This window comes from Mirounga leonina, unplaced genomic scaffold, assembly GCF_011800145.1.
Source record: "Mirounga leonina isolate KUSES-001 unplaced genomic scaffold, KU_Mleo_1.0 Mir_153, whole genome shotgun sequence".
NCBI lineage: Eukaryota > Metazoa > Chordata > Mammalia > Carnivora > Phocidae > Mirounga > Mirounga leonina.
In genome coordinates, this window is record NW_023270387.1 from 40,584,684 (window position 1) to 40,611,571 (window position 26,888).

A 26,888-nucleotide genomic window follows, 5' to 3' on the forward strand; every position below is an offset into this window, starting at 1 on the left:
TTGCAGGTGTTGAACCAATCTTGCAGCCCAGGGATAAAGCCCACTTGGTCATGGTGAGTAATCCTTTTAATGTCCTGTTGGATCCTATTGGCTAGTGTTTTGGTGAGAATTTTTGCGTCCATGTTCATCAGGGATATTGGTCTGTAATTCTCCCTTTTGATGGGGTCTTTGTCTGGTTTGGGGATCAAGGTAATGCTGGCCTTATAAAACGAGTTTGGAAGTTTTCCTTCCATTTCTATTTTTTGGAACAGTTTCAGAAGATTAGGTGTTAATTCTTCTTTAAATGTTTGGTAGAATTCCCCTGAGAAGCCATCTGGCCCTGGGCTCTTGTTTGTTGGGATATTTTTGATGACTGCTTCAATTTCCTTAGTGGTTATACGTCTGTTCAGGTTTTCTATTTCTTCCTGGTTCAGTTTTAGTAGTTGATACATCTCTAGGAATGTATCCATTTCTTCCAGATTATCTAATTTGCTGGCATATAGTTGCTCATAATATGTTCTTATAATTGTTTTTCTGTCGTGTTGGTTGTGATCTCTCCTCTTTCATTCATGATTTTATTTATTTGGGTCATTTCTCTTTTCTTTTTGATAAGTCTGGCCAAGGGTGTATCAATTTTATTAATTCTTTCAAAGAACCAGCTCCTAATCTCGTTGATCTGTTCTACCTTTCTTTTGGTTTCTATTTCATTGATTTCTGCTCTGATCTTTATTATTTCTCTTCTCCTGCTGGGTTTAGGCTTTATTTGCTGTTCTTTCTCCAGCTCCTTTAGGTGTAGGGTTAGGTTGTGTGTTTGAGACCTTTTTTGTTTCTTGAGAAAGGCTTCTATTGCTCTATACTTTCCTCTTAGGACTGCCTTTGCTGCATCCCAAAGATTTTGAACAGTTGTGTTTTCATTTTCATTGTTGCCATGAATTTTTTTAATTCTTTAATTTCCTGGTTGACCCATTCTTCAGTAGGATGCTCTTTAGCCTCCATGTATTTGAGTTCTTTCCGACGTTCCTTTTGTTATTGAGTTCTAGTGTCAAAGCACTGTGGTCTGAAAATAAGCAGGGAATGATCCCAGTCTTTTGGTACTGCTTGAGACCTGATTTATGACCTAGGATGTAATCTATTCTGGAGAATGTTCCATGGGCACTAGAGACGAATGTGCATTCTGTTGCTTTGGAATGGAATGTTCTATATATATCTGTGAAGTCCATTTGGTCCAGTGTGTCATTTAAAGTCTTTATTTCCTTGCTGATCTTTGGCTTAGACGATCTGTCCATTTCAGTGAGGAGGGTGTGTTAAAGTCCCCTACTATTATTGTATTGTTGTCAATGTGTTTCTTTGCTTTTGTTATTAATTGGCTTCTATAATTGGCTGCTCCCATGTTAGGGGCATAGATATTTACAGTTGTTAGATCTTCTTGTTGGATAGACCCTTTAAGTATGATATAGTGTCCTTCCTCATCACTTATTACAGTCTTTGGTTTAAAATCTAATTTGTCTGATATAAGGATTGCCACCCCAGCTTTCTTTTGGTGTCCATTAGCATGGTAAATGGTTTTCCATCCCCTCACTTTCAATCTGGGGGTGTCTTTGGGTCTAAAATGAGTCTCTTGCAGATAGCATATTGATGGGTCTTGTTTTTTTATCCAATCTGATAGCCTGTGTCTTTTGATTGGGGCATTTAGCCCATTTACTTTCAGGGTAAGATATGAATTTAGTGCCATTGTATTACCTGTAAGGTGACTGTTACTGTATATTGTCTGTGTTCCTTTCTGGTCTATGTTGTTTTTAGGTTCTCTCTCTGCTTAGAGGACCCCTTTCAAGATTTCTTGTAGGGCTGGTTTTGTGTTTGCAAATTCCTTTAGTTTTTGTTTGTCCTGGAAGCTTTTTATCTCTCCTTCTCTTTTCAGTAACAGCCTAGCTGGATATAGTATTCTTGGCTGCATATTTTTTCTCATTTAGTGCTCTGAAGTTATCATGCCATTCCTTTCTCTCCTGCCAGGTCTCTGTGGATTGTTCTGTTGCCAATCTAATGTTTCTACCATTGTAGGTTACAGATCTCTTCTCCTGAGCTGCTTTCAGGATTTTCTCTTTGTCTCTGAGACTCGTAAGTTTTAGTTTAGATGTGAGAGTGTTGACCTATTTTTATTGATTTTTGAGGGGCATTCTTTGTGCCTCCTGGATTTTGATGCCTGTTTCCTTCCCCAAATTAGGGAAGTTCTCTGCTATAATTTGCTCCAATATACCTTCTGCCCCCCTCTCTCTTTCTTCTTCTTCTGGGGTCCCAATTATTCTAATATTGTGTCATCCTATGGTATCACTTATCTCTCAAATTCTGCCCTTGTGATCCATTAGCTGTTTATCTCTTTTTCTCAGCTTCTTTATTTTCCATCATTTGGTCTTCTACATCACTAGTTCTCTCTTCCTCCTCATTTAATCTAGCAGTTAGAGCCTCCATTTTTTATTGCTCCTCTTTAATAACCTTTTTGATTTCAACTTGGTTAGATTTTAGTTCTTTTATTTCTCCAGAAAGGGTTTCTCTAATATCTTCCATGCTTTTTTCAAGCGAGCTAATATCTTTAAAATCGTCATTCTGAACTCTAGTTCTGACATCTTACTAATGTCTGTATTTTTAGGTCCCTAACAGTCAGTACTCCCTCTTGTCCTTTTTTTTGAGGCGATTTTTTCCATCTTGTCATTTTGTCTGGAGGAGAATAGATGAATGAAAGAACAAAATGCCAACAGGGTAACAACGACCCCAGCAAAATATACGCTAAACAAACCAGAAGAGACCTGAAACTGGGGAAAAAGAAAGGGAAAGAAAGGAAAAAGATAAAAAAAGAATATGTTCAAATATGATCAGGCTGCTGTATAGATCAGTGCCACACACTAGATTTGGGGGGTATTTTTGTCTGTTAGAAGAAACTGCCTCCCAAAATTTTAAAGAAAGAAAAGCTTATATATGTACAAAAATAAGGGTAAATATGATGAAGGGATGGAATATGACTGTAAAGATGAAAATTATAAAACATTTTATAAAAGGAATTGATAAATCAGTTGAAAAAGAAGAGAAATTAAAAAAAATGTGATCAGGCAGGAGACTAGAACAACACCACACACTAGAGATTTAGGGTATATTTTGTTTGTTAGAAGAAACTCTATCCCAAAATTTTAAAGAGAGAACAACTTATATTATACTAAAAATAAGGTTAAGTACTATGAAGTGGTTAGAATATGACTCTAAAACTGAAAAATAAAAAAGATTTTTAAAAACGGGATTGATAAGATGTTGGAAAAGGGAAAAAGAAAAATTAAAAAAAAATGAATTAAAAAAATTAACTTAGAAAGACTAAAGAATCATGGGAAAAACCATGAATTCTATGTGCAGTATTCCCCTAGCGCTGGAGTTCTGCCATTCTCATTGATTGGTAAACTTGGTCTTGCCTGGCTGTTCTTGCTGATCTTCTGCGGGAGGGGCCTGTTGCCGTGGTTCTCAAATGTCTTTGCCTGAGGCAGAATTGCCCCGGCCTTGCCAGGTCTGGGCTAAGTAATCTTCTTGGGTTTGCTCTAGGGAGCTTTATTCCCTGAAAGCTTTCCATATAGCTTTGGAGGACGAGACTGAAAATAGCGGCCTCTCTGTCTCTGCCTTGGGGGAGCAGAGAGCTCAGGGCCCGTTCCTCAGTGCGCCCCCAGAGAAAAGCAGTCAGTCACTCCCATTTCCCCTGTCTCCGGCCGCACTCTGTGCTCACCCGGCCTGTGACCGTACGTTTCTATCTCTGGCACCCGACTCGGTGTGGAGTCTTCAAACCCAGCAGATCCCTGCGGTGCGCTCCCACACCGCTCCTCCCGGGGAAGGAAAGGGAGTCTCCCTGGATCTGCCACTTGTTGGGTCCCTGCTGGAAGAGCAGTGGCCCAACTGTGTCCCAGATCATGGTTTATGGCAACCCCAAGCTGAGAGCCCATGCCTCGGCTCCGTCTCTGCAACTGGCTTCCCTGCTCCGATAACTGGGAGCTCTGCCACACTCAGGCACCCCCAGTCTTTCTGTGACCCCAAGGGTCCTGAGACCACACTGTCCCAGTGAGGGTTCCACCCCCGGCTTAGCCCCTGGAGCAACATCCCTCAGTGGAGCAGACTTAAAAGTTCCGATTTTGTGCTCCATGGCTCTGTCACTTGCGAGAAGTGGCCAACAGAGGCCCCTCCCCTGCTGTCTATCCTCCCGAATATCGCCTCGGATTCACTTCTCTGCACATCCTGCCTTCCAGAAAGTGGTTGCTTTTCTGTTCAGAGAGTTGCTGCTATATTTTCTTTGATCTCCTGTTGAGTTCATAGGTGTTCAGAATGGTTTGATTCCTATCTAGCTGAATTCCTGGGACCAGACAAAATTTAGGTCTCCTACTCATCCACCATCTTGCTCCTCCGCGTTTACCTGATTTTTTTGTATTTAACAATATTATCATGTATTTTATCTTTGTCATTAAATATTATTCTACCACATCAATTTAATGACTTTATCCCATAGTAAGGATACATAGAATTCATATAATTGCTATTTGATATAGAAAATGATAGTGTTTTAAGTTATAATTATTTTATAGTTAAGTAAGGTTAAGCATGCTTTAAAATCATTATTAGCAATGTTACTTGCTTTCATGAATGTCTTTTTCATGTCCCCTTTTCTATCCACAATTATTGATTTGTAAGAACTCTCTCTATATTAGGGAAAGAATTTCCTTTTCCAATAAAATATTTGCCAGTGCTATCCCAAATTTGTTATTTGTTTTGTTTTGTTTTGTGACTTCTCTTTTGATGTTGCTGTTGTTTTAATTGTATCAATATCAGTGAATTCAGAAGCTTTCTTCTTTCTCTACTTCTCTGGTTTTAGAAGATTCTTTTATACAAAAGAGTATGCAAATTACTGCTTTTTCTTATGACATTTTGATTTCATTTACTCTGTTTAAATAATGTAATTAGTTTAGCATTTTAGTGTAAGGGATGAAATAGCTATTTTTTTCTATTCTTGTTTTATCAAAATGTTATATCAAATTTGCATAGATCTTTTATAATACAGCTTTGCAATATTTAAAAATAGTTATAACCTTTGTTATAATTTATCTCAAAGAAAAAATATTCAAAGCAAGGAAAAACCTTGAGAGCGATATAATAACAATTGTTTAAATTACTAAGAGTCTGTTATATGTCAACAACTGTATTAACGGTATGGTCTTATGTAATTGCTAGCTGAGGAAGCAAGCTGTGTTATACCCATTTTGCAGATGAGGAAATTGAGGATCCAGAGGTTAGGCAGCTTTAATGATAGTAGTCTATAGTACTTATACTATGATTACAGTATTATATCCAGGCATATCAGATCATTGTAGGCTTAAAAACAAGCCAGGAAGAAGACAGAGGTGGAGAATAGAGAGAAGAAAGAACAGAGGAAGGAAAGGAAGAAGGTGAGAGTGGGAGGGGGGAGAGACTATATAAGGAAGAAAAGAAGGAAAGAGAAAGGAAGGAATGGGAAGCAAGCAAATACTGTAGGAAAAAATACCCAATCCAGGAATTATGTAATCGGTATAATGCAGTGACAGTAGGGGGGCAGAAATGATAATCTTTTTAAAAATTATACTATGGGGGCGTGAAATTACCACCTTTACAGTGTTATGAAATGTTATTCTCTCTTTATAATAATAAGTAAAAGACCTTCCATAATCCCTTTATTTCCAAGTTAGCTAACAAAGATAGCTTTTTGAAATCCTTTCTTTTTAAAAAGCATTCTTTTAACCTTCCTTTGTACTTCGCCCCAGCTCTGTTGTGATTCTCCCAGACAGTCTGAAGGGCAGCTGGAGCAAGATTGGTTTCTAGACAATGAGTTCAGTTGAGCCTGGTACATTCAGTGTATCTTTGTTTTCCTTTTCTCCTGAACACCCGGATGCCAATTTTGTACATAGTTCCCTGATGTGCCTTACATAATAGCTGGGCTAAGGGAAAGAACACCACTGCTGCCACCCGTCTGTGTGTTCTGGCAAGGTGCAGTGGCTCGTGGTCCTTGATCGGAGGACATGCTGGGCTGCCACATAAGCAGGGGGCTAAGGAGATTGGGAGGTCTGAGGCTTACAGTTCCAACTCATAGTTTGCCTCCAAGAGAAAGGATAATGATGCTTTAAGATTAGGGCTGTGTATGCAGCACACAATAGAGAATGAACCATTTATGGGGTGCTTCAGTTCATTATAATTGAACTAAGTGTGGTTTAGAGCCAAAATTACCTTGGTAATTGTATCTCCTTTCTTTACCTCACTAGCTCCCCCATCTTGGCTCCAATAAAATTCCATGCTAGTTCCATAATGACACAAATCCCACTGTACTCTACTTGCTGGTTCTTTGCCAACCACTCCCTTCCCCCAGGCTTGCCTCCAGGAGAACCTTGATCACTGGCTTTTTTATTACATATTTTTTAGCTCAGAAACTAAAACAGTCTAGTGCATAATACATCCTCAATAAATACACATTAGTTTAAATAATTTGAATGTGACTTCTTGGAGTGTTTTTAATTTTATTGGGGCTGATACGGGATGATATCCTAAATAAGGTTATAAACAAATATACTTGAATGCAAGTAATCACTATATCTTAAAGCTGGTGGCCCTATAGAAACTAGATAGCACAGAATTGAAAATATAAGATCTAATTAGAGATTTTTTTCCTCCAATTTCTTCAGGTTGTGAAAGCCCCTTTAAAATTACTTATATTCTAATATTTTATATAATTTGTTAACATAATATTAACCCCTCTTCACCACCAAAGCCAATTGTGGGAGAAAAGACAAAAAAATGCTATTTAGGGAAAAAAAGAGATTTCAGCTAGTTTCCACAGTTGAGTTCTTCTTTCTTGCTAGGATTTACTAAACTTTGTGATGATCAACACGTAATTAATTGTTTTTTTTTTTTAATTTCAGTATACCTTTTTTGTTACCCAAATTATATCTTAGCTAATATATATATATCCTATATATTTATATTTATATATCTTAACAATATTAGTGATCTAATCTTAGTGATATTAGTTTTAAGAATATCCTATATAATATTGGAACCAAACCACCAGAGATTTTTTTTTTAATTGCTGATGCTACAACCAGATAGGTTTCCTTTGATGCATATGTTTACCAAGTTATATAGTACTCAATGCTCTGCCAAGGAAAAATCCTTCCCCACCACAGTATTTTTTTCTAAAGACCAGAGTAGTCATAGATAGATTAATTCAGTAGAGACCCTCCCCTTCCAAAGTTCTTAAATCATAAAAATACATTCTAAGTAGGGAAATTAAAGTGGCTTCAAGTTACATAGTTTTCCTATAAGAAATACTTTCAATCAACTTTCTCTCATTTCTGCATTTGAGAACATACTAAGCAGCATACATGGAGAAACCATTAGATATTGGAGATACAGAGATGAAAGACACGTTCCCTCTTTTGAGGGAATTTACAGCCCAGTAAGAAAGCTAGACTAAGTAATACAAGATCATATGCTAAGTATTGTAATACAAGCCAAGTATTTAATGTGTTGTTGGAGGACACATTTGGGAAGTTCTTCCAAGATTAAGGGAGAAGTGACTAAATCTTGAAACTGTTAAAGGATTTAATTCAGTATAAAGGAGGGATGGAATAATTGTAAAGAGAAGAAGCAGAATGGTCAGCTAGACAGGCCTGAGAGAACAGAGTACATTTGAAGAAACTCTATAGGGTTAAAGAGGAGCCAAATCAAGAAGGATCTTGACCTTAAGCTAGAACTTTAACTTGTAGGCACAAAGATTCATCAAATGATTAAGTAGGGGAGTGATATTTTTATAGTGATTATGATATATAAAGCAAATGTAATGAGACATAATGACAAATTGGTGTAAGGCAGCAGAAAATCCTAATACTGTGCCTGGCATACAGTAATTGAATATAAACTGCCCTGTGAATGGATGGTTGAAAGGTGAAGATAGAAGTATTAAAAAGAAATGTAGAAATTAGAAATATAGATTTGATAGCCCTTAAGCCTTTGGATATGGGGGCTGACTTCCAAGTTTCTTATTTGTATACTTATGGTTATTGAGGTGTACCATACTGAATTTAATTGGGCAAGCTAGTAGAGGAACAGAAATGCAGAGGTAGATGATTTTCGTATTATACTTGTTGAATTTGAGGTGTCTTTGTTACATACAGGAAGCTGATTATATGGATTTCAAAACAAATGGGACTGCAAGAAATTGCAGACTTGGGGGATATCTGCATTTAGGAGGCAGGTATTGAAATCCTGGGTTTGAACAGCATTGTCCAGGCTGAGAGGTTAGTTCAACAAGGAAAGAACCTAGTAGAGAACCCTTAGTTAAAACAATATTTAAGTGGATGGAGGAGGGCATGTCTATAAAAATCCCCCTTTTCTCATTAAAAAGAACAACCAGAGAACTATGAGTAAAACCATGTGAGAATAACATTGAGAAAACAAGAAGAGAAATCCCATAAGGAATGAAATAATTTAAAATGTCTCATGCCTGAGAATATTAAGTTGAGATTAATTCCACAATTCCCTATCATTGGTCTTGACAAAGAATAGAGGTCCCTTATTCATAAGACTAGAAGGAAGAAAGCAAGAACAAGTGTATGCACAGAACTGTGGGTATGAGAGGGTTAGTAAAGGGCAAAGAATTTAGTTCAGAATTCCATTTTCTGTTTGAGGTAGTAGATAAAATGGTGTGGGAGATGGAGGGGGAGACAGAAGTTAGGTATGGGCGTAGGGTAAAGTTGGATATTATAGACTGAGGTGACCAGGGACACACGAGGGGAGCTCTGGTTGCTCCAAAAGGCTCTGACCTTATTGGAGACAGAGAGAGTGACAGAAGATCACTCAAAAGGATAAAAAGTGCTATGCTCCTTGAATGACAAATGGCTTTTTTCCTGAGTACTGATTTTTAAAAATGATCTGGGGAGTATCCAGGCTTATCCCAGAAGAATGGCACAAGCTTGCTTTTCTAGGCTGAAATCTACAGATCAGTTTGAATAAGTAGCTTGGAGAAATAAGGACCTGTTTTCAAATATACATAAAGTATCACATGCATTTGCTTAGAAAACAGTATTCCCTGGGATTATTGAGATAATGCAATGTAAGATCAGTTGGTTACTTCTCCCTTTCCAAGAGATCAGGGTGCAATTTGTTCATACTTCTCCCAGTAGTCCTTTGCCTTATCTACTATATTGCCTAGCAATTAAATATTTACGACATAAATGAATGGTTGCAATTGTCAACTTGCTGTGAAATAAAACAATTAATGTTATCTAGGATCCAATAAAACAAAAATTTGGTTGACTAAAATTTAATATATCTCGTCTTAGCTGCTTCAATAAGTTGGCATTGCCTACAAAGACCTGAGTATGAATGAAAATTTAGAGACCAAAGATTGTAAGCATGTGTGAAAATAGTCAATAAATATGCACATAATTATCTGTAATTTGGCAAAGTCCCATGGAGAAGTCTAGTTATTTATTTACCACTCTTCTCCAAATCCAGACACTGTTATGATCAAATTTTGAGCCATCCAATATCACAAAGCTTTATGGAGCATTCTAACTAGCTCCTTATGCACTCTGATGACCTAAGAGTGATATTGGACAAAATTAGAAATACTTTAGAACTTCTATAAGTGTGTCAGGATAAATGTGTCTTTTTATTTGCATTGAAAAATAGGGTGGAAAAAATCTAAATTGTAGCTGAGCAAAATCTCTTGCTCCAGTAGTAGAATGAGGTTTGTAGACCTTAGAGTCTCAATGACTTGTATATTTTCCATTCTAATCTGTCTTGCCTAATAAACTAGAACCCCTGCACACACTTGAAAGCTACCAATGTGTAATATTTAAATGTCATGGGATAATCAGGAATGGTCTTAGAACAAGTTGTAGATTATTATCTCCAATTTGGAAATAACATATATGATAAAAAGCTTAAAAAGCTATAGTTTAAATTTTAAGCTATTTGATAATTCATGAACTCTTTTGAATAAAGGATTTTCATGCAATTATTATTACATACCAGAAAGAAGAATATTTGGGGAATTAAAAAAAACAAGGAATGAAATCTTCACTTTTTCTTTCTCCCACTTTTACATTTTTCCAGATATACTATAGAACTATGTAGGAAATTAAATTTTACAGAAAATTTAAGGTTCTATGAAAGGTTCTTAAAATGAGTTTTTTATATAATGAAATCTAGATACACCTATTTTTTTGTATATATCTCTTTATCTCTACACACACACAAAGCACATAAATGTATCTGAAGTGTTAAACTCTGAATGGCATTTAGTACAACTTACATCAAGAAGGCGGGACTAAAACTTCACATTTTTCCCTTTATAAAATATAAGTTATAAGCAGAAAGAAGTGCATTTAATTCAGTGCACTAAAATCACCTCTGTCTTTGTTAAAATTCAAAAGATCATTCATTTTGGAGTCTGGTTTTAAGTACGGAATCTGGGTTATGTGAGAGTTGGTAAGCACAAGACAATTAGGTGAAAAAATTGTTCATTTGTACACACATAGAAGCACAATCACATTTCATCTCATCAAAGGGAAAGGCTGTGTGAAAAGCATCCATTCAGTTCATTCCCAGTCTGACACAAGGTAGATTCAAAGGTGAGTTAATAAGTTTTGGGTAGGTTAAAGGAAACCAAAAAGGAATGCATAAATGCTCTGAACCTTGCTACAGTGAGAGCCTTTTCCTTCCCTAGACTTAAAGTGGCAAGGGAGGGACAATTGCTGGGTTTGTAGTTTTAACCGAGGCAGAGAGCTACCCAATAAACAGTGTGGCATCTTAGAGCAGAATGCAGCCACTGCTAACTTGAAGCCCCACAATCATACTCAAAGGAAAAATATTCCATGTTCACTGTCCCAGCCTCAGCTCTCCTACCTATACTTTACATTGGCTTAAACCAACCAGAGACTGGATAGCAAGTCAGCAGTGATAAAATTCATGGGGATGAACTTGTGGGCCATGGAATGAGCATGACTAAATTAAGTCAAGTGGATCTCAAGAGGCAGGTGAGAATATCCAGCCCTGGAATGGACTGAGATCATGTCCATCTTGTTTTATCATAGTTTTCTTCTCCTTTCCAAATCAATGCCTAACTATCTTCAGTACTCTATATATTTGTTGAATATATAAATAGAAAGCTATTTTCTTCAGAAGTCATAATTGTTTGGGTATACAAACTGGAAGAAAGCTCCAGTTGTTAAATGAGCTATCCACAAACTAGCATCAATTACTAGGTATTTATACTCTATTTTTTTATTGTTGTTGTTGTAATATTGCCTTAAAACAACTTGCTGGCTATTATTCATTTTATTCCATTTGGAATGGTATCATAATAATGTTAATCCTTTTTATCTTTTTGAAAGTTTTCCAAATGCCTATTTTTGGAAGGCTTACATACTGTTTTAGTATGTTTCTGTTTTGTTCTGGGGAAGGTTCAGATTTTCTTAATTTGACAAAATTACTTTCCACCTGTTTTATCATAAGATTTAATACTTTATTCTTTGTAATCTTGAATCTACTCATTTTATAGATGCTTGATCTTTTATGCACATAATTTATATTATTACATTCTATTACTCAAATTTCCTTCTCTCAAAGATACACGTGATCATAATTTTTAAATAAATGTTCAGTAAGTGATACAGGTACAATAATTGAAGGGCTTCTGTTATGCATTTGTGTCCATCGTTGATTGAAACAAGAGACTGAACACCTGATAATGTGTTATGAGTGTTACCTGCTGTTTTTAGAAAACAATGAGATGAAAAGGAAAACAAGATATTGTAAGTGGTTAATTTGTGTCTTTCTTAACAAACTAAAAGCATACTAGAAGAGTATGAGAACTCATTGTGAGGAAATGATTCTTAATGAAAATTAAAGATACTACTTCCACACTTAACCTTCTGAACTCTGGAGTCAATTTTCTGACTGAATCCAAATGGATTGAAAATATGCCAAATCTTACAGAATTTTATAATTTAATGGAATGTTTGTGCTCTAAAGGAAGGTTGTTCTTAACCTGAGGTCTGTGGACCCCTCATGGTCTCTGGGATAAGCTTTAATGGGTTTGGGAATCCTACTGAAATTTTATCAATATTTTGCATGCATTTATACACATACAGACATATTCTTAAAGGGGTACCTGTCCCAGGCAAGGTTAAGAACTTCTTTCACAGGTACCTTAGTGAGACAATCTGGTCCAAACTGTATATTTCACCCATGAGAAAATGGAAGTTTCTATTTTAGCAAAATTGCATATCTAATATCTGGCATAACCATGACAGGAAACTGATTTTCCTGTTTCCTATCTAAATGCTTTTTGTGAGCTTTGCAACTGTGGTCTAGGTTTATTAAAAAAGAAAGCTGTTTGAGCATCCATTCAGTTCATTCACTTGTTCACTCACTGATCTGGTTAAAAAAAAAAAAAAGCTATAAAGTTTTCCTATGTATACATCTCTGAGCCAAACATACAGTCTAGTGAATTGAAGTCTCTGATCTCAATTTAAAATCCTGTGAGACAGTATACAATAAATAAGTACATATGTAATATAAAGGTTTTGATAAATTCAATAGGAAAATACACAAATACTAATATTCAAGAAAAATAGAGTAATGTATTATGAGGAGATGCTCAGAAAGGGCCTTCCTAAGAAAGAGACATGTAAGCCCAATCATGAAATATGAGAAGGAACAGCCAGATTACAAGTGAAGGAAGAGTTTTTTGAAAATGAGAAAGAAGGTTGTAGTCTATGAGGACAGAGGTTTTCCTGGATGTTTCTGAGGAACTGAACTGGAGCTAGGCTTGCTCTCCTACAGTGAGCTTGGCAGGAAAGGAGAGCATGAAACACCTCCTAGATGCAGACAGGCAGGTGCACCACTGTGGGGGCCTTCAGAGGGCCCTGGGCAAGCACTTCCTATTTTCCAGAACATTGCCACTGATTTTATAGTTGTGACTCATGCATTTCTCATGGCAACCCTTTTGAAGTAGGTGTGGCTGTCCTGGTTTTAGAGGTGTGTCAACAGAAGCCTGTTGAAAGTCATACCTTTAGTAAGTGACGGAGACACTCAAAACCAGGTCTTTTTAAATCCAATGATGGCTTCGCTCTCAGGGGCCCTACACTGTGCTAAAGTACAGTGGTCTTAATTACTTATTTGTTGCTCAATAAATTGACCTTATCTGATATAAGAGAAGCCATATTTCCTTTTAATATAGGCATACCCTATGCCCTATGTGGTCTAGGAGTGGGTTTCTAAAATATGTGTCAAAGGATAATTATACATACATGTGTTGGGGGAAGTGTACTATGATGTGCTTGGGGATCAAGAATAGTTTTTTCTATATCTCACTTTTTCATTCTTTTTGTCTTCTCTCTAACTATGGAAAGGCACTGGCCTCTTGAATATTCACTAATAAATTCATCTTAGGTGAAACTTGCCATATCCCAGTGACCTGAAAAAGTTGAATTGCTCCCAATGAAGCATGAATTTTCAAGCAGTAATTTTCTAGATAGATTTAGCCAAATATATATTAAAAGACTTCACAGTCAGGATAAGAACATAAATTTGTATTTTCAGTATACTTTAAAGATAGAACATTCATTGTTAAATTTATATTTTTGTCCTCATTGGTGAAATCTGGTAGAAAGAAAATAAAATATGCAGAAGTTATTAAATTATTTCAGCATCAGGATCACAGCCAAATCTAGGACCATACTTAATAGTTTAGAAAGTTAACCTTGCTGTGAATTGTGGAAGACTGTTGAAACACAGACCTGTACCTCTGAAACAAATAATACATTATATGTTTAAAAAAAAAAAAAAAAGAAAGCAGGAAGGGAAGAATGAAGAGGGGGAAATCGGAGGGGGAGACGAACCATGAGAGACTATGGACTCTGAGAAACAAACTGAGGGTTCTGGAGGGGAGGGGCATGGGGGGATGGGTTAGCCTGGTGATGGATATTAAAGAGGGCACGTGCTGCATGGAACACTGGGTGTTATATGCAAACAATGAATCATGGAACACTACATCAAAAACTAATGATGTAATGTATGGTGATTAATATAACATAAAAAAAAAGAAAGCTAACCTTGTGTCTTTAATGTCTCATGGATCTTCTAATTCAGTGCAAAAGCAAATGGATAAAATCTAAAGAATTGCATCAAGGATCTTAATGGTTTCTCCTATGTAATATAGAACAAGTATTTAAAAAGATAGTTGTGTCTATTTTTGCTTAAGTCTTAAGAGTTTCTTGCTGGATGGTCTCTGAAACTTGAAATTATTATGAAGAACATGACAGCTCCTAACAGAAATGCCTAAATTAGGCAGCATAATAGAAAACCAAGCACAGGATTTACAGGTGAAAGACTTCAGTTTGGGTCTTACTTCTGCTTCTAAGCTTCTTTATGATCTTGAGCATGTCTCACTGTCTGTGGCTGTAATGTCCTCCTCTGTAAAATGAGTGAGTTGGTTTAGGTCAATGATTTTATCTTCTAGAGAAGCAGAACCTTTATGTATGTGAAGAGATTTACTGCACAGAATTAATTTAGATGATGGGGAGGCTGGCTAGGCAGACCACCGAGAAAGGCTGAAATGCCTGGCAGGAGACAAAGCTGCAATCCACAGGCAGAATTCCTTCTTCTTCAGGGAAACTCCAGTTGTGCTCTCAGGCCTCCAACAGATTGAATTGGGCCACCTCGATCATCCTGGATAAGCTTTTTTACTTCAAGTCAACTGATTACTGACATTAACTACATCTACAGAATATCTTCATAGCAACACTTGGGTTAGTGTTTGATTGAATAACTGGGAACGATAGCCTAGCCAAGTTAACACATAAAATTGGCCATCACCATGATATAAAAACTTGAGGATTTTGTGGTTTAGTAAAACTTAAAAAAGGAGAGGAGGTGATATTGGTAGATTGGTTTAAGTTCATATTTGCCATATAAATCTACCTTATTTGATAAAATAGAAGCATTTATTCATTTATTGCATACTTATTAAGCAACTATTAATAGCAAATAGTTCTTTAAATGGAATATATTTAGCTTTTTGAAAAGGAAAATAAAAACCCTCTATTTGGCATATTTTACTTTGCCATGGAACAGCAGTAGTTTGTACAGTTTGGGGCCACTGAGTGATACCATCCCTGCTATCTCTCTGAACTCTAACAGTCTCTGAATCTATGAAACCATCAAATGACAAAGAGTTGCTACATAGATGAGGTTCTAATTGTCAGTGTAGACCATTTGAATATAAAAGGCCCTGCCTTGGTAACATCATCACAGTGTGCTTATTAGCATGTGTTACAGAGCCCTTAGCTGCAGTAATCTTGGGCAATTAAACACCTCTTTGTGCCTCAGTTTTCCCCTGCAAAATGAAATGCTCACTTGAAAGGATTGTTCCAAGGATTAAGAATAAGGTGTTTCACATGCATAGCTCATAGAAGGTGCTAAATAAATATAGCCTGTTATTTGCTGCTACTCTTGCTTCTACATGTCATGCCTCTCAAATAGTTTTAGATGATCATCTGCTAGCCTGTTGGGTGGCACGTATAGCCACACAGACCACAGAAAAACCTAACAAAATAGGCTCTACTATAGGACATTGAGTTTCTGCTATATTATAGACACCTTGCTAGTCTTTTTAAAGAAGTTTATCCTATCCACACCCCTTTCAAAAAGCCTTATCTACATTTTATAGATAAAGACACCAAGGGGCAAACATTTTAAATAACTAGTTTAAAATTGAAGCTAACTCTGTAAAAAACATCTTATTTTAACGCAAGTATTCTAAATTCAGTCTTGTTTTTGAAGAAGAAATTTTATTTTTATAGCCAGTATATTCAGTATACAAATCTTTTAAGTTAAAGGAAGAAAAAGAAAAGCAGCAGTTGGAATGCCATACCAAATGATTTATGCCAGCTACCTCCTGATATCTAACTCCAAATATTTTCTCTCTCTACCTATTGTTGATTCTGAACAGATTTGTCAAATTTAGCTATAGTGACCAGTTACCTGATAACTCTCCTTGCTTCCTTCCACCATCTTTCTTCCTCCATTTTTAAAGTAGTCATGGATTTCAATGGTTATAGCTTTTGCTGGATGAATTCAGCTGAAGAGGACTGCAGATAGGAAGGAAAGGCATTCCCAGTTGTCCAATCAAAACCAAAGTTTAACTACTTTTCAGTCGTTTTTCATACAGCTCATCCTTTCATTTTTTGCATACTTTTTTTTCCCCTTATGTCCTTCTCACCCCTTGGTCATCGTACCTCCAGTAGTTCTTGCAATTGTGGCAGATGTGAGAGATCTTACATATCAACAATGAGAATTCAGAGAAATGGAAAATAGCTTTTGATTTACTAGTCCTTCCTTAAACCCTAAAACTAAAATGTAATAGACCTGCTATTTGCTTTGGAAGGCAGTTACTTCAAATAACATGACTCTGCAGTACTATAAATATGCTTAGTAATCTCATAATTTCTTTGCAGTTTTGAAGTATATCTTTTAAGAACTCCATGGTCTTTTGCACTGGACTAATGTACAGTAAAGCATTTTGAGGGGTGCCTGGGTGGCTCAGTCAGTTAAGCGTCTGCTTTTGGCTCAGGTCATGATCCCAGGGTCCTGCTTCTCCTTCTATCCCACCCCCTGCTTGTGGTCTCTCTCTCTCAAATAAATAAAGTCTTTAAAAAAAAAAAAAAAGCATTTTGATCTCTGAAACATTTACCCAGTCCAGTGTCTTGCTCAGTCACAGAGAGAAGAGTCAAGTATAGAAAAATTAACTGAATACATTTAACCTGAGGCATATCTGTCATGTATTTGCATTTTCTTTTCTTTTTAAGATTTTATTTATTTATTTGATAGAGCACAAGCAGGGGGAGCGGCAGGCAGATGGAGAAGCAGGCTCCCTGCTGAGCAAGGAGCCCGATGTGGGGCTAGATCCCAGGACAATGGGGTCCTGACCTGAGCCAGAGGCAGCTGCTTAACTGACTGAGCCACCCAGGCACCCCAATGTATTTGCATTTTCAAGTTGATAAGTCAGTATAAGCCATTGATCTTGAAAGATGATCGTCAGATTTTTTAAAAATCTGAATCATTTGAATAAATGATAAAATGTTTTTTAATTCAAATTGTTTTTTAAAAATACAAGGGAATATAAAATCATTTTACCTACGGAGACAATCTTTTATTGCTTCTCTGAGTTATGTCATGTGCAGTTTAAAAAGATTTTTCTATTTTAATAACAATTTTAAAAGTGCAAAATTTAAAAATGGTGCCTTTTAGATTCACACGAAGTGCATTAGACATGTTAGGACAGAGACATGGATGGGGCCTTGAGGATTTATCTGGCTCAAGTTCCATTTAGCAGCTTATGGTGGTGTCAGGCTCGCTGCATCAAAACTACCTAACTGAGCTTGTTAAAAATAGATTTCTGAGCCCTATGCCTATCCTACTGAGTCAGAAACTCCCTGCGATCGCTGTTTTAAACAAATCCTGAGGGCAGTTCTTATGCCCAGCCAGGTTTGGCAACCATACATCAAGTCTATTTCCTGTTCAATGTAGGACATAGAATTTATCCCACAAATAGGAGACATGATTCTGTTTTCAGAAATAATACCTTCATCATATTTGCCAGTAGCCCTTCTAATATTTTACAACTTATGGATTTCATTATTGTTACAGTTTCTTTAACAACAAAAATGATCATTTCTTAATAGTTTTCTTATCACACACACATTACACACATAAAAATGTGAGAGGGAGAGGGAGGGTGGGAAGGGTGGGCTAATCCGAGCCCATTTATTTCACAGTATTTCACATTTGCTGAGAGACTGTTCTGAGCCCAGTGCCATGACTTACAGAAGTCTCAATTATTTCCACCTCTTTTCCTAACAGCTCCTCACCTGGAATACTTTTCTTTCCACACCGCTTTTCCTTCAGCTCCAATCCTCTTTGATTTAGCTCCAGAAAAAAAGATTATTTCCTTTTGCTTATATATATAGCCCTCTTTTCATTACAACACATACAGTACTGGAATCGTTTTATCATTTTCTCATGCATGAGTGTTTTATCTGTGTATATGTACACTCCTTATAGAGTCTGTATTTTCTTTCTATACATGTGTTTTAGCTTATTGAACTAAAATGTAAAATGATAAAATGCACAGATTTTAAGTGTATACTTAGATGAGTTTTGATAAATATATCTACCCAAGGTAACACTATTAAAAAAATTATATATATATATATAGAAGATTTCTGTCAGGGCGCCTGGGTGGCTCAGTTGTTGAGCGTCTGCCTTCAGCTCAGATCATGATCCCAGGGTCCTGGGATCGAGCCCCACATCGGGCTCCCTGCTCAGTGGGAAGCCTGCTTCTCCCTCTCCCACTCCCCCTGCTTGTGTTCCTGCTCTCGCTGTGTCTCTCTGTCAAATAAACAAAATCTTAAAAAAAAAAAAAAAAATTTCTGTCAGCACAGACAACACCTTTGTGCCCTTTGTTGGCAGTGCCTGAACCCAGCGTCAGTGACTTTTTATTTCTCTCAAAATAGCCTGCATTTACCAGTTCATATAAATGAAATCTAACAATAACATTTTTATATCCCTAGTTTCTTTCATTGCATATAATGTCGTTTATATTCATCTATGCTTTGTGTATCTAGAATTCATTCCATTTTCTTGTTGAGTGAGTGTATGTGAATGCCACACTTTGCTTCTTTGCTCATCTTTGATAGTTTGTGTTGTTTCTGATTTCTCTTATGAAGAAAAGTAATACAGTCCTTTGAGTAGGAGTCTTTTTATGTGGGACGCCTGGGTGGCTCAGTCAGTTAAGTGTCTGTCTTCAGCTCAGGTAATGATCTAGGGGTCCTGGGATTGAGCCCTGTGTCAGGCTCCCTGTTCAGTGGGGAGCCTGCTTCTCCCTCTCCCTCTGCCCCACCCCACTCATTCTCTCCCTCTCTCAAATAAATCTTTTAAAAAAAGTCTTCATACAAACATAATTTTCATTTCTATAGGTAAATGATTAGGATGATATTCCGGTTCAGAAAGTTAAGTATGTTTTAACTTCAGTGAACTTGCAGAAGAGTTTTCCAGAGTGACTATGCCATTTACATTCCAAAAGCAATGTTTGAAAATTCGAATTGCTCCTCATTCTTGACAGTGTTTGCTATTGCCAGGTTTTGTTTGTTTTGATTCCTTCTCATTCTATTGGTAGTGAAATGTGAGACCTGAAGATTAGTTAATATGTATTCACTAATGGCAATGAGCACATGTTCTTGTTATTAGCCATTGCTATGTGTTCTTTAGTGAAGAATCTTTTAAAATATTCTTATTAATTCATAGTTCTCTATAAATTCTAGGTAAGTCATTTGTTAGGTATGTGTATTGTGAATATTTTCTTCCAACATATGGCTTGTCTTTTCGTGTTCTCATGCTGACTTTGGAAAAGCAGATTTTAACCTTGATAAGTTCCAGTGATAATTTCTCTTTAACACTTAGTAATTTTCTTGTCCTACCTAAGGAAATCTTTATCTTCTCTATCATATAGCTTCTATTACAAATTTGATCTTTCTAATAAATATATAGCTACTTAGATTTTTAAAATTTCTTCTTGTGTTATTTGAAAGCTGTGTTTTTCAAATATCTAATTTGTCAAAGTTACTGTCATAAAGCTGCTCATAATGTTTGTTTCCTTATCTTTCTAATGTCTGTAGTGATCTTTACAAATGCTATTGACTTTAATAATTTGTTTCTTCTCATCTTCTCACTTCTTTTACTACTACTTGATTAGTTACTGTTTATCACTTGTGTCATTCATTAAGAGCAAACTTTTGACCTTACTGATTTCTTCTATTCTTACTCTAGTCCATTGATTTCTACTCTTTTATTCATTATTTCTTCCTTCTATTTTCCATTTAATTTGAAAATCTTATTTTTTAGCATCTTAAGATGAAAGTATATCAGATAATTGATTTTGAATCTTTCCTCCTATTATAAATATATTATCCTATAAATTTCCCTGTAAGCATGGTTTTATTTGCACCCCACAAATGTTATGTTGTGCTTTCATTATCGTTTAGGTAAAATTAATTTTCTATTTCTCTTGTAATTTACTTTTTAAACCATAGATAATTTATAATTGCTTAGTTTAATTTTCCAAGTACATTGGTGCTTTTTAGATGTAGTTTGGTTTAGTTCTAATTTACATTAGGTATGATTAGAGAGGACACTTTGTATGACCTCCAGCCTTAAAAATTGAGCATTGTTTAATATTTTATGAGAGAGAAAATGGTCTACCTTGGTATGTATCCCATGGTCACTTGAAAAGAATATATATTCTGAAGTTCTTTATATTTGGTAATCTTTAAATATCTATTTTTGTTTTTTAGATAATTTTGTTTATTTTGTATTGCAGACATATAACTAACTGTTAGTGTTCTTTACTGCAGAAACTAATTTTGACACGAAGTTTTTTGACAAAATTTAAATACCAGTTTAGTCACACTGCTTAAGGATTATTCAAATCTTCTGTCATTGTTGATTTTCTGTTGATGGCTACATTTTTCATCAGTCAAGAAGAGATGATTGAGGGCGCCTGGGTGGCTCAGTTGGTTAAGCGACTGCCTTCGGCTCAGGTCATGATCCCAGGGTCCTGGGATGGAGCCCCACATCGGGCTCCCGGCTCAGCGGGGAGCCTGCTTCTCCCTCTGACCCTGTCCTCTCTCATGCTGTTTCTCTCTCGCTCGCTCTCTAATAAATAAATAAATAAATAAATAAAATCTTAAAAAAAAAAAAGACGATTGATAAAATCTGTACTTAGGATTGTGGATTTGTCTGTATCTCCACTTGGGGTGTCAATTTTTACTTCATGTGCTTTGAAACTCTGTCATTAAGAGCATAACCATTTAGGGTTCTTATGCTTCTTGATAAATTAACTTTTGTATTTCTATATAATAAACTTCTTTATCTCTCATAATCTATTTTGGAGTCTATATTGTCTGTATAATCACTCCAGCTTTCCTGTGGTGATTTTTTTACATCATATGTTGTATTCCGTCCTTTCACTATCAAGCTGTTTGTGTCTTTAGATTTTATTTGCATCTTTTATAGACATCATTTAGTTGCATCTTCCAATTTTACTGAGTCTGACTTTTAATCAGAATGTTTGGTCCATTTACATGGGATTTAATGATTGATATGACTGTGTTTAAGGTCATCATTTTGTTTTCTATTTCCTCCTGTCTTTGATCCTTTCTCTTTTTCTTTTATCGTCTGGGTAAAGCAGATAGCTTACTGCTCTAACTCCCCTTTTGACTTTATATTTCTATCTCTTCATTTTTAAGTAGTTGCTCTAGAGATTACAATATAAATTCTTGTCACTGTCTTGATTTCACATTATATCATTTCACATTTTATAAAACAAACTCATGCCAGCTATCTTTCTTTTTATTTATTTAATTTGATGTAGTGTTCCATGATTCATTGTTTGCATATAACACCCAGAAGTGCCCTCTATAATACCCATCACCAGGCTAACCCATCCCCCCAACCCCCTCCCCTCTAGAACCTTTAGTTTGTTTCTCAGAGTCCATAGTCTCTCATGATTCGTCTCCCCCTCTGATTCCCCCCCCTTCATTTTTCCCTTCCTACTATCTTCTTCTTTTTTTTAACATATAATGTATCATTTGTTTCAGAGGTACAGGTCTGTGACTCATCAGTCTTACACAATTCACAGTGCTCACCATAGTACATACCCTCCCCAAGGTCTATCACCCAGCCACCCCATCCCTCCCAGCCCCCACTACTCCAGCCACCCTCAGTTTATTTCTTGAGATTAAGAATTCCTCATATCAGTAAGATCATATGATACATTCTTTCTCTGATTGACTTATTTCGCTTAGCATAATACCCTCTAGTTCCTTCCACATCGTTGCAAATGGCAAGATTTTTTTTTTTATGTCATGCCAGCTATCTTGCCCCACTTATTTTTTGTTTTTGTTGTTATGTACGTTACATCTACATATCTTATATAGTCCACGTTTATTTTTGTTTCTATTCTTGTTTTAAATAGTTAATTGACTTTAAGGAATTTAAGAAAACAGAAAAAAATCTTTTATTTTTATTCATGTATTTACCATTTCAGGTGCTAGTCCTTTCTTTCTGTAGAATTTGATATCCATGTGGTATCCTTTCCCTTCAGGCTGAAGAGTGCCCTTTAGTGTTTTGTTTTTGTTTTTGGTAGTCCAAGTTTGTTTTTGACAAATTGTCTCTGATTTCAGTATTCAAAAAAAAATCCTTGTTTGTCTTTATTTTGAAAGGTAATTTCACAGGATATAGAATTCTACATGGGAAGAATTCTCTCAACACTTAAAGTTGTTATGCCATTTTATTCTGGTTTCCATTATTCTGATGATAAATAACCTTTCAATATCGTTATACATAATGTGTATTTTTCTTCTCTTGCTTTTAATGCTTTTCTTTTTATTAATGCTTTTCCAAAGTTTGACGATGTTATGCCTAGGTAGAATTTATTTTGTATTTGCTTGGCATTTCCTGAGCTTCTTAGATATGTAAGTTCCTCTTTTTGGTTAAATTTGAAGTTTTTATTGCTATATTCCTTCAGAAATTTTGCACTAATTTCTCCTGATATTCCAATCATGTGTGTATTAAATTATTTCAGAGTGTCTCACCAATTATTAAGTTTTATTTATTGCCCCTCTGTTGACTAATATTTACCTGTCTTCCACTTCACTAATACTCTCTTCCATCATGTCTAATCTGCTGTTTGTTTCAGATTGTGCATTTTTTTTATTTCTAAGATTTCCGTCTATGGCCATACCACCCTGAATGAGCCCAATCTCGTCTAAGATTTCTATGTAGTTTATTTTTATACTTTTCAAATATTCTCTGAAAACCTCCACTTCTAATTTTTTCATATAGAATTTTAAAATGTATTTATCAGTTATTTTAAAATATTTGCCTAATAATTCCAACATCTAGATTGTTAGTATATGTGTTTCTATTGAATAAATTTTCTCTTGATTGTGGGTCACATTTTCCTAACTTTTTCACATGCCCATTATTATTGTGCACTGTAAATAAAGGATGAGACATTGGAGACTCTGCCTTTTGTTATCTTCCTCTGAAGACTATTAAGTTTAGTTATTTTAGGCAGTTAAAACATTTCTCTTTTTTTAAAGATTTTTACTTATTTCTTTGACAGAGAGAGACACAGCGAGAGAGGGAACATAAGCAGGGGGAGTGGGAGAGGGAGAAGCAGGCTTCCCGCTGAGCAGGGAGCCCGATGTGGGGCTCAATCCCAGGACCCTGGGATCATGATCTGAGCTGAAGGCAGATGCCCAATGGCTGAGCCACCCAGGGCCCTGGCAGTTAAAACATTTCTAACATGTCATTCCCAACCTTTCATAATTTGGTTTTATGTTTTGTTAGGGTGGGTCTATTTTATTTTCACTATTATTTTTAAGATGAATGTATTATTTTTGGCTTTACTCCTAATGCTTTACTAGAGTTTACTCCTCAGGTTCACTTTTTTTTTTTTTTTTTTGGCATTTCAGTGGAAAGACTAATATTTTTAAAGTTCTGCTAATATTGTCCTCCAAACTCTTAAATCCCTGAGGTGGGCCACACTTGCAATCTCTGCTCACTTCTTTCAGTCTTCTAATTATTAACTCCTTCTCATATCCTTATAATCTCACCTGCACATGCCTAATTATCAGCCAATCATTTGAAGGGTGTTTATTTGGAGATCTGGGGCTTCCTTCTTGGTGCTTCCTTTTTTCATGTATTTCTTCTACAATTCCAGGCTTACTGGTTTCTACCATCTCTGTCCCCTGACTTTTTTTTTCTTTTTTTTTTTTTTATTATGTTATGTTAATCACCATACATCATTAGTTTTTGATGTAGTGTTCCATGATTCATTGTTTGCATATAACACCCAGTGCTCCATTTAGTACATGCCCTCTTTAACCCATTACCAGGCTAACCCATCTCCCCTCCCCTCCCCTCTAGAACCCTCAGTTTGTTTCTTAGAGTCCATAGTCTCTCATGGTTCCTTGTCCCCTGACTTTTAAATCCAAAACCACTGCAACTATCTGCTTGAGTTCTGGCTGCCTCACATGTTGGTTGGTGTTGCCATCAGTGGGAGATGTTATATACAGATGCATTTCATCTAAAGCAATTCTCTTCTTTCAAGAGTCCAATCCTTTCCAATTTCTTCCTCTCTTTGGTTACTTTTGTGTGCCTTTACATAATTATTTTTAAATGTTCCTCAGGATTTAGAAGTGTTATCTATGGGAAAGTTAGTTCAATTAAAATGATTCCCTCATCTCCAGAATCTGAATCATTCTATGTGGTTGTCCAGTTGTGATTCTGTCTTTACTTCTTTTGTGTGTGTGTATGTGTGTGTGTGTGTGTGTGTATGAATCTTTCTCTACTGCCCTCTCCTCTCTCTCTCTCAATAATAATTGTTAAATTTATGCACAGTGAAGAAATATTTTTTAAAGAACTATATTATAAACTAGAGGATATGGAAGCATATAAAAGCCATTTTGTATTAGAATCTTCGCAATTTATTCAGTCATTAAGAAAAAAAAATATCTTGAGCAACAACTATGTAGTGAGGACTATGCTAAATAATATAGATATTGAATTAAAGAGCTATAGACATGAATGAATTAATTATAATACCATAAAATCAATGATATATTAAATCTATAAATCAGATGTCAAATATCATTTTATGTGTGATTCCTTTTTTATACCTGAGATATTTCTGAGATATAAGCATGCTTCACAGTTGCTACTCCTTTTACCATCTGAGATATGTTAAAAAAAATCAGTTTCCAAGAACCTAGCCTGAAAGATTTGGAGATTTTATAATGTTTGTGTATTAAGCTCCCTGGTTGATTCTGACTTATAGCTAAGTTTGGGAACCACTGTTTCTTATCAGATATGCATATTAGGATGCTTTTGCCCAGTGGCTAGGAAAACTTATTTCCCATCTATAGTGAGCAAAGGAATATTCTCCATGTCTGTTTCTTAGTTGTGTGTTGCAGGATATCTCTGCCCTTGAGCTAAAAGACTTTGGTAACCCGCATTCTGATATTACAAAATTCTGTGCCACAGTAATGCCTTATATTTTTCCTAGAAGACTCAATAGATCACACAAAAGAATTATTGGATAATTGTCTATAAATTAGAAGAATAGAAAGGCCCAGTATGTATGAATGTAGTGACCTTATCTGTTTTATGACTGGCTAGTCATAAGCAATATACACATTTTAGATGAATGAATGATTTAATTTAGCATTTAGTCAACAAATATCTGTATTGCGTTTATACAGTGGATACAAACTACGCTGGCTGATGGCATTGGCAAATAAGATGAAAGAAACATTTTCTTTTTTTTTTTTTTAAAGATTTTATTTATTTATTTGAGAGAGAGAGAGAGACAGCACAAGATGGGGGAGGGTCTGAGGGAGAAGCAGACTCCCTGCTGAGCAGGGAACCCGATGCCGGACTCAATCCTGGGACTCCTGGATCATGACCTGAGCCGAAGGCAGTCGCTTAACCAACTAAGCCACCCAGATGCCCAAAAGAAACATTCTCTGCCTTCAAAGAACTTTCACTCTAGTGATAAAGTTTTTATGCTGCCATGTGAGGAAAGAAATATGTCTGCGAATTTGCCATCTTTTCTTCTACAAAGCTCATCTCCTTAGATGTATGCGATTGTATTTAGTGGAGGATACTTCTTTCTACATATGTATGAAAGGCTAATTCCTGATCAGTCAGCTGGTCAAAGGCTAGGATTATTCTATACTTTTTCTATAGAGTCGAGAGAAAGTAAAGTTGTTGAAAAAGGATGTTTATGAATAAGAAATGTTTTGGTTTTGCTTTTATTTTCACTGTTTTCATATACACTGTGGAAATCTCTTTCCTACTTCTCCATTTCATTGCTGGAATCAAAATCATGTTAAAATAACTGTTACAGTTAAGGTGATGTCTTCATTTGAATTTTGGTATTTCACAAGCAACCTAGACTATAAAGGTGGCAGCTGTTTTTTTTTTTTTTTTTTGGCCTGAAGTCTTTCTGCCAAAATTGACATCCTATCCTGTGACTCAAAGAAGGAGGTGTGCTTTGATTATTGGCTAAAGAACTTTGAAGAGAAAGCATTGTGGTGCATAAGGGAATTACACCAACAAATTGGCAAAAGAGGCTCAAAAATGAGTGGAGGAATTCACGCCAGGAGGCATGAGGCACTTTGAAGAAATAATTACATAAGAATCTTTTCTTAACAGCATTTAATCAAGTATTTAATCATACTTGAGATTTCCATTTTTTTTTATATTAAGCAACATTGTTTTAAATATGATACCAAAAGCACAAGCATCCAAAGGAAAAAAACAGATAAATTGCACTTCATAAAAAATAAAAACTTTTTTTTTGACCTTCAAATTTACTCTGACTTTTCTTTATTATGTTATGTTAATCACCATACATTACATCATTAGTTTTTGATGTAGTGTTCCATGATTCATTGTTTGCGTATAACACCCAGTGCACAATTCAGTACATGCCCTCTTTAATACCCATCACCAGGCTAACCCATTCCCCAACCCCCTCCCCTCTAGACGCCTCAGTTTGTTTCTCAGAATCCATAGTTTCTCATGGTTTGTCTCCCCCTCCGATTTCCCCCCCTTCAGTCTTCCCTTCCTGCTATCTTCTTCTTCTTTTTTTTATTCTTATGTTAATCCCCATACATTACATCATTAGTTCCAGATGAAGTGTTCCATGATTCATTGTTTGTGCACAACAC